We start from the raw sequence: 14223 nt of genomic DNA, 5'->3' as shown, positions 1-14223 counted from the left end.
AGTTAGGGTAGCCCTGGGAAAATGAGAGGCAGAAGCACAACAGGGAAGAGCCCGGAGAAGTCCGGCCTGAGGTCAGCGTGCGAGATGGCTGACTTCTCAATCCAAGACTTGCAGAAACTGATGTTTGTAAATACTCCAGGCTCATTGATTCCGATGCAGTTTGATTCCCAGCTCACCACTCCTGCCAGGACCCAGAAATCCTCCACTTTACACATCAGGGGATCTCCTCTACTGCCCTGGGGGAGAGAGGAAAGATGGCTGGGCCATGCACGGGGCAAAGGGAGAGACTCCAGTAATTTAGCCAAGAGCAGTGGAGTTAGGGCCTGTCCAGACACTCCTGGGTTCACGCAAGGACCCCGAAGCTACGAGACATGGAGGAAGCACACTGGGGAATGGAAGGGCTCTGCAAGGTGCCTGTAGGATGGATTCTTACTATGCACTGATCTGTCTGCCCCACTGGGAGCCTGGAGCAGATCACGGCTTCACTGATGGGCTCAACTCTGTGCAACAAGCTTTCTTTCTGTAGCGGTTGTTGCATGTCTGGAGATCACTGAGGTGTACTTTTAGCTCCTTCAGTGTATAAGATGGTTTCATAGCTGTAAGGTCAAAAAGAGTCAAAGTTGTCTTAAAAAATGAGGAAGCAACTTTCAGCTATGGAAATAGCTTTCATGCCTTTGATTTTCAGGGATAGCTCTGATTTCAAGTTTCTGCCCCCATAACAGGCAGCACTCTGATTTCTGGTTTGGCAAATGGTCTAAAGGCTGAGTTCCCTGGGTCTGAACAAGACTGATGGCAGTTGCTCCTGCTGTACCACAAAAAACAGAAGAATCTTCTGATTCAGAAAAACCTAAAATCATGAAAGATGTAGCATTAAGTTGTTTGGCTTTGGAATATATTTTTATATTCCATAGAACATAAGAAGGTGGATCTAATAGATTTAGAAGAATCAAGACTATTGAGGGCTTCCCTGGTGGCACAGTCATGAAGAATCTGCCTGCCAATGCAGGAGACACGGGTTCGAGCCCTGGTCTGGGAAAATTCCACATGCCGCGGAGCAACTAAGCCCGTGCGCCACAACTACTGAAGCCCACGCGCCACAACTGCTGAAGCCCACGTGGCTAGAGCCCGTGCTCTACAACAAGAGAAGCCACCGCAATGAGAAGCCTGTGCACCACAAGCAAGAGTACCCCCCGCTTGCTGCAACTAGAGAAAGCCTGCATGCAGCAATGAAGACCCAAGGCAGCCAAAAATAAAAATAAATAAAATTTAAAAAAAAAGGACTATTGATACATGTAGCCTTACTCTCCTAGTCTGACTTGGGACCTGCTGAGCCCTCTTAACTTTCCTGGATCCATCTTTGTGTCTGCTTCCCCCTACCCACCTACCCGCATACACTCTACCCAGGTGCCGCAGGAGAACTAACAACTCTCCTTAAATTCATTGCCCTGTCCTTTTCACTTTTAAGGTCTTAGTAGTATTGTGAAACAAGAGCAGAAGCAGATGTAGATAAGCAAAGCAATTACAGCAGCAGAAGTATGAAGGAGGCAGAGGAAACCTGGGGGTTGAGGAGAACTGAAGTCTGCAGTACCTCGGATTAATTTCCGGAGAGCGAGAGCGCACCACATCTGGTGCCAGGAGTGGGATAGAGAGTAGGGGGAGGGACTGTCAGTGGAGGAAACAGAGCTCAGAAAGTCTACTTATCCTCACATTGGGATATCCCAGAATTGCCCCATCCAGTCACCCAGCAGGAGGTTGAGTTCTTCAGCTGGACTGCCGATGATGGGAGGCAGATGGGCAGGACAGTGGGGCCAAAGGAAAGCAGGTGGGCCAGTTCTGCCACAGCAGTGGCGCTGGATGCATTTCTCTGGAAGTTGGGGTAGAGAATAATCCTGGACACGGGGATGATCGTCGTTTTGGAGTCTTGGTGACCAGAGACCTGAAGTGACCCCACCAATACCTTGTATTTTCTGGTGTCCTTAGACCTGAGAAGAAGAGGAGCAGAGCAAGTACCGTGGGTTTCTTGTGACTCTGTCATGGAGTGTCACAGCAGAGCCCAGAGTTCTGGAGGTTGTATTTTTCGTCTAGCTCTTCCTAAGCATATGTTCCTTCAATAAGTGCTGAGCATCTCCTGAAAATATAAATGAAACTTAGACATGATCTGGCCCTCACAGGGCTTTTGGTCTCAAGGATTGTGTGTGTGTGTGTGTGTGTGTGTGTGTGTGTGTGTGTGTGTGTGTGTGTGTGTGTGTGTTTGTGTGAGAGAGAGAAAGAGAGAGAGAAAGAGAGAGGGTGGAGGAGAGGGAGGGAGGGAGAGAGAGAACACACAAGTAAACAGGTATAGAATTTTAAATTGTGATAAATTTTATGAAGAAAACAGAATTTTGAGGTAGAGAGCAAAAGATGGGGGAAGAGCCTATGAATTGGTGATCAGGGAAGGTCTCGTTGAAGAGGTAACTTTTCAACTGAGTCCCACAAGGTGGGAGTCAGCCATGAGAAGAGCTATAAGGAAGAGCATTCCAGAGGGAATAGCGTGTGCAAAGGCGCTGAGCGTAAGAAAGAGCTTGGAAGTCTCTAGGAATTGAAGTATACCTGGAGTAGAATGGGATGATGTTAGGGAAATGAGCAGGTACCTGGCAATTCATAGCTTAATAGGTTTTCTTCTAGGTGCTTGCGCAGCGACTGGAGGATTGGAAGGGGGGAATGACACGATCCTGCCTCTGACTTAAAAAAAAAAATCACTTTGTTGTGTGTATGAAGGTAGCAAAACTTATTTTGCTATTGCAGTGGTCCAGAACATGTGTGCTGGAGTCAAAGTATTCTGTGGAAGTAAAACTGAAGAATTGGTGTGTGCAGTGAATATGAAGGGTGAGGGAAAGTGAGGCTTCATACTTCTGGCTTGAGCAGCTGGCTGTGTTGTTGAATGAGATGGGAAGAAAGGGAGAGAAAAGGTTTGGGGATATTGCTGGTGGTAGAATTGTAGTTCTCTTGATTACATCATCTTTGAGATACCAGTGAGATATCTGAATGGAAATGCATCAGAATTAGAGTTCGGAGCTGGCGATGTTAACAAATCTACGACATTTTAAACCATGGGAATAGATGAGGCCACCTAGGGAGAGTGAAGAGGGCTCAGAACCGTGCATCCAGAGTGGTATGCGGATGTGGGCATGCAGTAGAGGGAGTGGCTCCCCCTGGGGAATGTCTCCTTGGGTAAAGAATTAGATGGGGGGTGGGGTGTGTGTGTGACATTTTCTAGGCACTCATTTCAGTCAAGATGATTGTCAAACGTAAAGATACCCGAAGTCTAAGAGTAGTCGTATTGAACTGAGAGCTAGGGCAGGAAACATTTGGACCCACTTCTTAGGCACAGATACTGTATCGGGCAATGCAAGGTGAACGACTCTCTGTCCCCAGCCCAGGAGCTTCAGTCACCCTCGTCCCTGATGGGTCTGCCCGAAGCAAGGCTCCGCACTCACCGGAAGCAGCTTGCCACCGTCAGTACCCACTGCTTTCAGATGAGGGTGGCCACACAGATGTGAAACAAGCCCTGGCGGTTGCTGACCTGCTAGGGCCACTGCCCCACGTTGGCCTCCGTGCCTGAGGCAGTGCCAGATAAGGCCGCGGGCCGCCCACAGACTGCGGACAAAGAGGAGAAAGTCCTGGGAGGCCTGCCCCCTCCCCACACTGGTGTCCCCTCCTCCCTCCTCCTTCGCCCCATCCCCCCGCCCCCCCCCCATGCTGGCCCTGGCTGGGGCGCCTTACTTGACTTCACGAGATTCTTTGGTCATCTGTGCCTAGGAAGAGGAAAGGTGGACCGTGGGGACACCCAGGATGGCTTCTTATTGCCGAGGGCGGCCCACACCCCAGGCCCTGTGCAGCCCCCTCCCGGGACTCTCCTCACCCCAGGGGTTCACCTGAGATCCCCAGCAGAAGGGGCAGCAGGAAGACACAGCCCGCAGGGCCCATGTTTCTGTCCTCAGAGCCAGCACTTCCTGCCGTCTGGACTCAGGCTCCCAGGGCGAGGCCCGCCGGGGAGGAGAGGAGCAGGGCCAGCTTCACCTCCTAGCTGGTCCTCGGCTTCGCCCCCTCCTGTTCTTTGGTCCTCACCCTGGCCAGCCCAGATACTGCAGGGTACAGCTGCAGGACCCAGGGGGCGAAGCTAGGGCCCGAGGCAGAGCAGGGTGCCTGGACTTCCTGCCTGCGGGTGGAGGAGGGGCCGTTGGGGGAGGGCGCTGGAAGGAATAGGGCTCACGCAGTGCAGAGACCCTGGTGTGGGCCGAGGCCAGGCTCATAGGCTCCCTCTGCCCCGTCTGCCACATCTCAGGGACTTGCCCTAGTTGCTCCCATCTTCTCCCCCGCCCCCCGGCCGAGGGTGAACAGTCCAGGGCAGGTCCCTGAGCTTGGGTCACGGAGGGCTGTGCAGAGGGCTGCCCCGAGTCCTGGGCCTCGAGAACGGCTACAGGACTGACAGGAGAAGATAAAAAAGAGGAAATAAGCCAGTTAGCTGACCAATACGTCCTGCTTTCTCACTTTCCCTTTTCTGCTTCAATCTCTACCTATTGTAACTGGTTCCTTGCCTCCCTAAGTCAGAGAATATTTATTGGATGTTTATTGTGTACAAGGAGCAGGACCTATAAAGGGGCATGAATCATGGGGGTGCCTGCCTCCCAGGAGCTGACAGTCTAGTCCGAGAGAAGCGGAGTAAGGATGTAATCCTGGAGGTTTTGCCTTATGATTGGTACCCTGTTCATTACAAAAGGAGGGGCGGGTGGCTCTGAGACCCGAGGGCAGAGCGCTGGGTCCTGGTCCTGGTCCAGAGTGTTGAACCTCTTTCCTGGCTCCGCTACAGACTGGTTTTGAGAACTTTTCAAGTTAGACAAGACACGGAACCTAAGTGCTGAGCAAGTGTTGCTGCTGTTTTTAAAAACATGGCAATGATGAGACAGCTATTGAGACTCTAACGTTCCATGCCTGTTGCTTGGCACAGGAGGGCATCATGGGTACATAAAATGAACGGGATTAGAAGGCCTGTGGGAGTAAGGGGGAGCTTATACTTGCAAATATGGAGAATGGGATTATTACAGTTACTGAAATCGAAAATTTATTTAACTTGAAGCTTTCAAGATCAAGGTGTGGGGAAAAAAAAAGGTGAACTATATAGCTCACATCATCTGATAATAGGAACCATATTCTTTAGTCAGGAGATAACTTTTCCCCCTTGGCAATTAATTCAATGAGTTTGTTACAATATTATAAAAAGCACATTTATAGGTGACTAAGAAACATTTCTTGCTTTTTACATTATCTCTCACTGAATGGCGATGCCATCATTTTGAATCACGATTAAGTCATTTCTGTGAAGAACTAAACTAACTTAAAAGAAGTATTGATATTTCTCGTTATGTAATTTGAAATAAAAGTAGAATTTAGAGAAGATGTCTCTTGCCGCTTTCAGATGCCTCTCTTGCCAGCTGTGCTTCGGTGCGGTCCACATTCTCTGGATACCTTTTGGACTGTCTTGACATTTTAGTGATGTTTTATTTCCTAAGGAAGCTGGCTCTTATTGCTGCCTCTATGAGATCCCACCTCAGCTTTGCCTGGTTGTCGGCTGTAGGAAGGGCAGTTCCAGAGCCAAATGCAAGTACCAAAGACCTCAAGATACCAAATCTCTTCTGTCTCTATTTAGAAGAGAATAGATAAGGTCTCAGAATAGAAAACAAAAATAATTATAGCCATGAGGCTAGAAGTTAGACACCAGTATTAAGATACTAATGTGTATAATTAGGGCTTCCCTGGTGGCACAGTGGTTGAGAGTCCGCCTGCCGATGCAGGGCACACGGGTTCATGCCCCGGTCCGGGAAGATCCCACATGCCACGGAGCGGCTGGGCCCGTGAGCCGTGGCCGCTGAGCCTGCGCGTCCGGAGCCTGTGCTGCGCAACGGGAGAGGCCACAACAATGAGAGGCCCGCGTACGGCAAAAAAAAAAAAAAAAAAAACTAATGTGTATAATTAATAGTGTAGACAATTAAAAATTCTAGAGCAGGAAGGACTGTTTAAAATCTTTGTTATAATTCAAGTTTTTTTTTTTTGGTTTACAAAAACAATGAACTAGTGTCTACAAATGTTAAATTGATTCTAAACAGTTTAACGTGATCAGTTACAGAAGCTTGACAGTATTTTACATTCGCATAACATTTTCATCCACACATTGACTCCGTGAGAGAAGCATGTTTTCATTTCTATTTTATAATTGAGGAAACTGAGGTTCTTGGAGGTTAAATGACTTAACAAGTTGTATCATACTGTTCACTAGCAAAGCTGGGTGTTGCTTCTATTTCCTAATCTAGTAATCAGATTTAAATCTAAGTCTTCTGATTTGTTGTCTAGAAATCTGCCTCCATGCTCTGGCAGCCTCCCAGGTCCAGGGTCAACACTCATTTATGTAGCAGTCATGTTCTCAGTGCCCATGCCAGGTGCTGTTCTAGAATAGTCAGGTAACAACATAGCAAAAGCCCTTCATCATGGAGTTTATATTCTAATTTTAGGTCAGATCATGACAGGTTCTTTGGAGAAAAGTAAAACAGGGTAGGGATGCTGGGCTAGGCACCACTTTTAAATAGAGCCGTCAGGGGAGGCATTGCTGAGGTGGTTTCTGAGCAGGAATTTGAGGAAAGAGAGGCAGTGAGCCAAAGGGTTATCTGGGATAAAGGGGTTGAAGCACACAGCATAACTTACAAGGTTCCTGAGCAGGGGTGTGTTTGGGATATTTGAGAAACACTGAAGCTAGAGCAGAGTGGGCCAGGGGCTCCAGTGATAGGAAATGAGGTCAGACAGGGAACAAGGCCAGACCACATGGGCCCTCATAGGCTACTGTGAGGCCTTTGGTTTCTGTTCTAAGTAGAAGGGCAACATTTTGACCTGACTTAAAGTTTTAAATGGATCCTATTGGCTACTGGATTGAGAATGGTCAGGGGTAGAAGCAGGGAGACCAGTCAGAAAACTATTGCAGTCATTTGGGCAGGAGGTGATGGTGGCTTTGGACCAGGGCCATTGAGACAGAAGTGGTTAAGAAGTGGCAGATCTGGTTGCATTTTAAAGGCAGAGCAAATGGGACCTGCTGATGGATTGGTTGTGGGTAGGAGTCAATAATGACTCCAAGGTTTTTGGCCTGAGCCCCCAGAAGTGTAGGCTATCCATTTACTGAGATGGGGTGCACAGTAGGGGGAGGTTGTTGTTGAGGGGTAGACAAGAAGTTCATTCATAGGCATGTTAAGTTTAAGATGTTTGATAGGGACTTCCCTGGTGGTCCAGTGGTTAAGAATCCGCCTTCCAATGCAGGGGACGTGGGTTCGATCCCTGGTCAGGGAACTAAGATCCCACATGCTGTGGGGCAGCTAAGCCCGTGCGCCGCAACTACTGAGCCCACATGCCTCAAACTACACGTAGAGAGCCCACGTGCCGCAAACTACAGAGCCCATGCGCTCTGGAGCCCACCCGCCACAACTAGAGAGAAGCCCACACACCGCAAGGAAGAGCCTGCACGCCGCAACGAAAGGTCCCGCACGCCGCAACGGAGATCCCGAGTGCCGCAACTAAGGCCCAACACAACCAAAAATAAATAAATAAAATATTAAAAAAAAAAAGATGCTTGATAGATATCCAACTGGAGATGTCCTCTAGGCAGTTGAATATACCATTCTGGAATGAGGAGATTCCACAAACTGAAGGGCTAGATTAGGGTGCTGTCAGCATGTCATAGTATTTAAAGCCAAGAGATGAGATAAGGTCACCTAGGGAGTGAACATAAATAAAACCCTCTGTGAGTTTTAAGGACTGATCACACCAAAGTTGGGATGAGATAAGCAGGAAGCAATAAGAGACTGAGAGGAAAGCAGAGAGGAAGGCAGAGAACTGACAGAAGTATTCTGGAAGCCAAGTATGTAGAGAAAGTGTTTCAAGAAGGAAGAAGTGATTGGCTGCCAAATGCTGCAAACCATGAAGAACCGACCGTTGGATTTGGTATCGTGAAATGGATTCAAGAGAAAGAGGAGAGTGATTGGAGACAGCAAATATAGGCAATTTTTAAGAGTAGGTTTGCTGTTAAAGGAAGTAGAGACACAGCTGGCAGAAGAACCTGGGTGGTGCAGAGTTTTTAGTTGTTTTGTTTTAAGATGAGAGAAATTACATCATTGTTTGTGTGCTGATGGAATTATCCAGGAAAGGGGGGGAAATCGATGATGCAGGAGAGAAAGTGAGAGAATTACTGAAGTGGTGTCCTTGACAGACAGGAGGGGACGGAGCCTAACTCACTAGTTGGGGGTGAGGATGCTTAGATTGGAGCACAGACTGGTCTTTCCTATAAGAGCACAAGCAAGCATGTGGGCACAGATGCCAGCTGGTGGGAGATGTGGTTGTAGAAGTGGTCTGCTGATGGCTTTCATTTCCTCAGTGAACTAGGAAAGACATCATCTGCCGAGGATGGGAAGGGAGGTGTCGAGGGCTTAAGAAGGAGTGAACTGAGTGTGGGAGATGAATGGACCAGAGAAATAGTAGTGTGACTGCTGAGCACAGAAAGGATCCTCTTGAATAGGAAGTGAAATTGGCATAGTTGTGTGTTCACAAGCAGTGTTCAGTAACATGGGTGGAGGCATAGAGAGGGCAGAAGGTTGACTGTAACCGGGTTAAGGATTTCTGACTAGCATGTGGTGAAGAGCGAGGGAGAAGAGAGTGATTATAATGATAAATCAGGAACTTCAGCTGGAAAGGAGGGAAGTAAGGAATGAGGGAGGTGGTGTGCAGAGAGTAAAGCAAGGTAAAAATCAGTGGATTATAAATCCTAATGGTGTTGAAAAATAGTGGAATTGGCATTTTTGCTATAGGGAGTGGAAGAGAGATAATTAATGTTCTGGGAAGGTGAGATGCTTAACATTGAGATCATGGAGAGGGTGCAGTTCTGGGTGATTCCGAGGCCAGGGAGGACCACAGAAGTAGCATCTGAGGCTGGGTGAAAAGATCAGTTAGTTCTAAAGGCGGATTATGCTGGAAAGGCAGTGAATGTTAGGCTTATCAGGAGCACGCAGAGATCCGTGGCTCTCCTTTCACTTTCCCTGAGTCCTTCAGAGTGAGGACCAAGATAGATTTCAACCCATGTTTATGGTTCCAAAGTCAGTGCTCTTTCAACTTCTCCAGGAGTCTATTTTCTGTTGATTTTTATCATTGGAAGAAATTCTTGATGCTCAAAGAAGTTTTGCTAATCTTAGATCTAAATATCTCCTGACTGGATTATGCATGTTTGAACATGTAAAAATATTTTCATGTTAAATTAAGTTTAATCTTTTACTAAATGTTCCCTATTGTATGGGGAGAACTCTGAAGCAAAGATCAGAAATCAGATGACACTAATGCTTCCTAATTAAAGAAATTTCTACTTAATCCTAACTAAAAATATATTGGCTGGACTTCTGGTCAGCTGGGTTTGATTCTCAGCCCTAAATTCCTGAACATTATGGGTAAAACACTTTGTCCAGTTTAGAAATAGCCAGACTCTTATTAGGGGAAAAATAGAAATTAAGAAAATGAAAATTATTTAAAACTATTTTATTGTTAGAGAACAAGGTTAACGTGCAATAAAGAAGAATGGCAATCTCTGATGTGTCAAAAGGCAGGGCGATCATATTTTAGTATTTGCTTGCTGCCCATGGGGCTGTTAAGAATCAGTGTTTCTGGAAGTCTCAGTACTGAAGATAGGAAAATGAGAACAATCATACTGCTTTTTTCCCATGAGTACCAGGTAGCTTTAATGAGCAATGAGAAAATTATACCACTTGTGCACAGCACCACATTGTTGTCTCAAAAGTAAAGAACTTTTTAATATAATATAGTCACATGATAATGCAATGCGACTCAAGATTTGACTCTTACTGTTTTATTTCATCCATATAAAATAGATGCATCTTTCCATAAACATTAAGGTTATAGACTTGTACTATTAAATGGAGGGGCAGGAGATGGCAGCAGGGATTGACTCTAAATGGGCAGATGGGATCTTTTTAGGGTGATGGGAATGTTTGAAAATGATTGTGGTAATGAATGCAAAACTCTGTAAATTTACTAAAAATCATTGAATTGTACGCTTCAAACAGGTAAATTTTATGGCATGTAAATTATGCTTCCGTAAAGCTGTTAATTTTTTTTATTGAAACGGAAAGTATGTGAAAGAAAATTTATTATTGATGAAATAAAGCTGTTAAATAACTACCCTCCCTTCCCTCTCCTTCAGGTTTACAAGGCACATCTGTCACACCTTAACACATCATCCCAATATGATTTTTTTTAACACCTTTATTGGGGTATAATTGCTTTACAGTGGTGTGTTAGTTTCTGCTTTATAACAAAGTGAATCAGTTATACATATACATATGTTCCCATATCTCTTCCCTCTTGCGTCTCCCTCCCTCCCACCCTCCCTACCAATATGATTTTAAACTGTTTCAGAAGATAGAAAATGAAGGGAAATTTTCCATATTCCTTTTTATGAAGGGAAAATAACGTTGATATTGAAACAAGGAAAAGATATTTCTCCTAAAAGAAAAACAGATCAGTTTTGCTGTGAATATTGAAACAAAAATCGTTGGAAGAAAAATTATAAAATACAATTCAGTATCACATTTGAAAAGTAACATACAAAACAGCAATGTAGTATATGCTGAATAGTTTGGGCTCTGTAGCTGGACTGGCTTGGAATCCCAGTACCAGGACCTAGCTTTGTGACCTCAGCAAAGTAACGCAACTTCTTTCTTTTCTGATCGGTAAAGTGGGACCAGTAAATAAGAGAACTTGCTTCATAGGGTTCTTGTGAAGGCTGAATGAGTAAAGCACTTAAGTAAGTGCCTGACACTCAGTAAATGTTGAATATGATAATAACTGCCTAGCTTATAAAAGTATGAATGTGTCAGAATTTATTTTGTCATTCCTCTATTGTTGATCACTTGGATTTGCTATTATAAAGAACAGTGCAATAATTATCTTCATATGGAAATTTCCCTCACTTTTCTCTCCTGAAGATAGATCTTTAGGAGTAGCATTTTGGAGAAAAAGCCATAAACTTTTTTTAAAAAGTTATTGAAGTATAATTGATTTACAGTGTTGTGTTAATTTCTGCTGTATAGCAAAGTGAGGCAGTTACACATATATATTTAAGTTCTTTTTCATGATGGTTTGTCACAGGATATTGAATATAGTTCCCTGTGCTATACAGTAGGACCTTGTTGTTTATCTATTCTATATATTGATGTAATATATAGTTTGCACGTGCTCATCCCAAACTCCCAGTCCATCCCATCCCTCCCCCACTCCCTACCCCCTTGGCAACCACAAGTCTGTTCTCTATGTCTGTGAGTCTGTTTCTGTTTTGTAGATAAGTTCATTTGTGTCATATTTTAGATTCCACATATAAGTGATATCATATGGTATTTGTCTTTCTCTTTCTGACATATTGCACTTAGTATGATAATCTCTAGGTCTATCCACATTGCTGCAAATGGCATTATTTCATTTGTTTTTATGGAAAAGCCGTAAACTTTTTAAAGGCCCATGTTGCTCTTCAGAAAGATCATACCCCTTCCTACCGATGGTGATAAGAGTGTTTATATTTGCATTACTCCTACCACTACTGAACATCATCATTGCAAAGAAAATCTGAGGTGATTGGATTAGCCCCAAATAGAATGTAATCATTTTATCTTCATTTATTGAGAGCATACAACGCAACCTTAACTCAAACATTGTCCCAAAACACCTGAAACCCTGAAAAATAGAAATGTTTTCAGTTCTCCTCTAGATGGATACCTGGAGTTGAGTTTTCATTTTCATATTCAAATTTTACATGCTGTTAGGATATTTGCCTTTTGTAGCTTTGCTTTAGCTACTTAATCTGATGGAGAAATTTTTCCTAAAAACATGAGTTAAAAAATAATCTACCAAAACAGTTGCCACCAGGGAAAACTGTTTATATTTTCAGCTTTATTTTAATTATTTATTTTGCCTCCAAGACAGTTCTAAAGTCATATATCTTTCCAGCCCTTCTCTGTATTGTTCCTTCTCCAGGTAACTTCATCCCAATCTTTCGAATGACTTTTTTTTTTGGCCATGCCTCACGCACGGCATGCAGGATCGTAGTTCCCTGACCAAGGATCAAACCCATGCCTCCTGCAGTGGAAACACGGAGTCTTAACCAGTGGACCACCAGGGAAGTCCCCCAATCTTTAAACTCTTTGGGAACTGAGAATGGTTCAGGTCTCAGAGAAAGACTCATAAGACTGCATTGGGCCAGTGTAAATCCATCCAATTAAATCTGAATTTAGACGACTTTTCAACTAGAGCACACCAGGAACTTTTATGATCTTTCACAGGGAACAGGTATGTCTGTCCTAGGACTATCTAGCAGAGCCTTGGGTACAGTCATCACTAAAAGCCGGGAGGGTGAAAAGAACCCATCTCTGTACTGGATTTGTTCTCTTGCAGACTTGACACTTCAAAGGGAGGAGTCCCTTTTCCTGTAGTAGAACTTTCATCTGAAATCTTGCCATATAGCGAGGTCCCCTTAGTTTTTCCCTAGAAAACAAATTAACAGGGAACTGTGTCTTGTTGCACTATTTACTCGACTTGAACGAATTAATATTAATATATTAGTATTAAGACTTAAAGTCAGAAAGTTCAGCAGTGATAAAATTCCTTAGAAGTTTATTCTTGTATATATTTGAATTCTATCTAATAGAGATTGCTCCTGTTCACCTGTCGTGTTTTCTATGGCTGTGTTTTAGACACAGCCATACCCATTGACACGTGGTTAACATTTCAATCCAATATTGGAAACATGGTCTCTGTACAGATTAATTATCTTAAATTGGATGGCACAACTAAGAGACTACCATGGTTCTGATGTGAGCTAATGTCTCAGGCTCTTCCAGAATGTATGTTTCACTTGACATATGTATCTTATGGTCTCTGACTATAACATGGTATAGTTAGACCTTTTAAAAATAAACCTTGGATTTATATTTAAATCTTAGTTTTAATTTCCTTTTTTGTAGTTGTTATTTCCTTTTAATTTTTTAATTGAAGTACAGTTGACGTACAATATCATATTAGTTTCAGGTATACAGCATAGTGATTCAACATTTATATACATTATGAATTGGTCACTGTAAGTCTAGTAAGCATCTGTCACCATATAAAATTACCATAATATTATTGACTCTATTTTCTGTGCTGTACATTACATCCCTGTGACTTAATTATTTTATAACTGGAAGTTTGTACCTCTTAATCCCCTTGGCCTATTTCACGCCCCCCCAACCCCTTATTGCTTTTTTTTTTAAGGTAATTCTGAGAAAAAGTCATTTCTGTTATCCTCAGATGTAGAAAGAAGCAATTTAGAATCAAGTATTAGCATCCTCCTTTCTTAACCTAGTTGCAGATTCTGTTTTCCTTATGTTAACTGGATGTTGAGCTTTCCCCCATGCCCTATTAAGGTTTGCTTTTTTTTAAAAAAGATCTTTATTGGAGTATAATTGCTTCACAATACCGTGTTAGTTTCTGTTGCACAACAAAGCGAATCAGCCATATGTATACACATGTCCCCGTATCCCCTCCCTCTTGAGCCTCCCTCCCATCCTCCCTATCTCACCCCCTAGATCATCACAGAGCACCGAGCTGATCTCCCTGTGCTATGCTGCTGCTTCCCGCCAGCCAACTCTTTTACATTCGGTAGTGCATATGTGTTGATGCTACTCTCACTTCGCCCCAGCCTCTCCCTCCCACCCCATGTCATCAAGTCCATTCTCTATGCCTACCTCTTTATTCCTGCCCTGCAACTAGGTTCATCAGTACCTTTTTTTTTTAGATTCCATATATATGCATTAGCATACGGTATTTGTTTTTCTCTTTCTGACTTACTTCACTCTGTATGACAGACTCTGGGTCCATCCACCTCACTACAAATAACTCAATTTCATTTCTTTTTATGGCTGAGTAGTATTCCATTGTATATATGTGCCACATCTTCTTTATCCATTCATCTGTTGATGGACACTTAGGTTGCTTCCATGTCCTGGCTATTGTAAATAGTGCTGCAATGAACATCATGGTGCATGTCTTTTTTTGAATTATGGTTTTCTCATGGTATATGCCCAGTAATGGGATTGCTGGGTCATATGGTAGTTC

General features: G+C 43.9%; 1 protein-coding gene and 1 pseudogene across 5 annotated transcripts in view; one reads left to right on the top strand and one right to left on the bottom strand.

Moving 5' to 3' along the window:
- Positions 1–14223, top strand: part of SH3D19 (SH3 domain containing 19) — a 178863-nt gene that overhangs the window by 41148 nt on the left and 123492 nt on the right. The gene's annotated exons all lie outside the window — the stretch shown is intronic.
- Positions 3–3966, bottom strand: LOC309821771 (serine protease 48-like; annotated as a pseudogene). Its single transcript has 5 exons — positions 3915–3966; positions 3477–3636; positions 1708–1982; positions 434–596; positions 3–236 (listed from the first exon to the last, which is right to left on the bottom strand). The product of its transcript is annotated as a serine protease 48-like (transcript).

The sequence above is a fragment of the Grampus griseus genome, assembly GCF_964374135.1.
Source record: "Grampus griseus genome assembly, chromosome: 4".
Classification (NCBI taxonomy): Eukaryota; Metazoa; Chordata; class Mammalia; order Artiodactyla; family Delphinidae; genus Grampus; species Grampus griseus.
Note: the sequence above shows the minus strand (reverse complement) of the source record. Positions and strands in the feature narration are given on the sequence as shown.